Below are 1,161 nucleotides of genomic sequence, written 5' to 3' on the forward strand. Positions count from 1 at the left end.
ATACACTTCTTCTTCCAGTGTTCCATTCAGGAACGCACTCTTGACATCCATTTGAAAGACCTTGAACTGTAAATGAGCAGCATAAGCCAAAAATATTCTGATGGCCTCAAGTCTTGCAACTGAAGCAAAAGTCTCATCAAAGTCAATGCCTTCTGCTTGACAGTAACCTTTGGCAACCAATCTGGCTTTTTTTCTTTTAACATTGTCATCTTCATCCATCTTGTTGCGGTAGACCCATCTGGTTCCAATCGGTTCCTTTTTTAAACCGGGTGGACAAGGAACTAATTCCCAAACATTATTCCTTTCGAACTGGTTGAGCTCTTCTTGCATAGCCTCAACCCAGCTTGGATCTGCCATAGCCTCGTCAATCTTCTTCGGTTCTATCAGTGATAAGAAGGTGACGTTTAAACATTGTTCACTGGTGGCTCTTCTAGACTGAACCCCACTAGATGGATTTCCAATGATCTAGTCAATTGGATGTGCAGCTGTCCATCTGGTGTAATGTCTAGGATTGTAAGATACAATATCAGTGCAAGTTACCTGGGGATCCTCTTCAATTGTAGCAACTGGTGGAGGATCTGCCCAGACTACTTCAGCATCTTCATTAGAATCATTTAGATCACGATTTGCATCATGAAATACTTCATTTAAAGGCATTTCTTGAAGTATAGGTGAATTTGGAGGATTTTCTGCAGCAATCTGGATGTCTTCAGGTTCTGATATTGGAGTGGCACGAACATCTGATCCAATCAATAGTTTATGTGGTAAATTAAAACTGATGGAGGGATAAAATGAAATGTCACTTGAGGAATTCTTCCTCTCCTTGCTAACTGGTTCCAATCTTGGTTGATTGGAAACATCTTCTGGAGGGCTAACTGACTGATGAACTTGGTCAGATATTCCAAAATAAATCTGGGAAACTTGAGAATTATCAAAGTTTGGTTTTTTGTAAATTGCATCATTGGATTCGTCAAATGTAACATGAATTGTCTCATGAACTTTTAAAAGTCTATAATTATAAACTCTAAAAGCTTTTCTAATATCAGAATATCCAAGAAATACTCCTTCATCTTCTTTGGCATCGAACTTGCCAAGTTGACTTGAGTCATTTAAGATGAAAACTGGACAGCCAAATACATGAAAATAACCAATATTTGGTTT

Source organism: Erigeron canadensis, chromosome 3 (assembly GCF_010389155.1).
Source record: "Erigeron canadensis isolate Cc75 chromosome 3, C_canadensis_v1, whole genome shotgun sequence".
In the NCBI taxonomy this organism is placed as follows: domain Eukaryota; kingdom Viridiplantae; phylum Streptophyta; class Magnoliopsida; order Asterales; family Asteraceae; genus Erigeron; species Erigeron canadensis.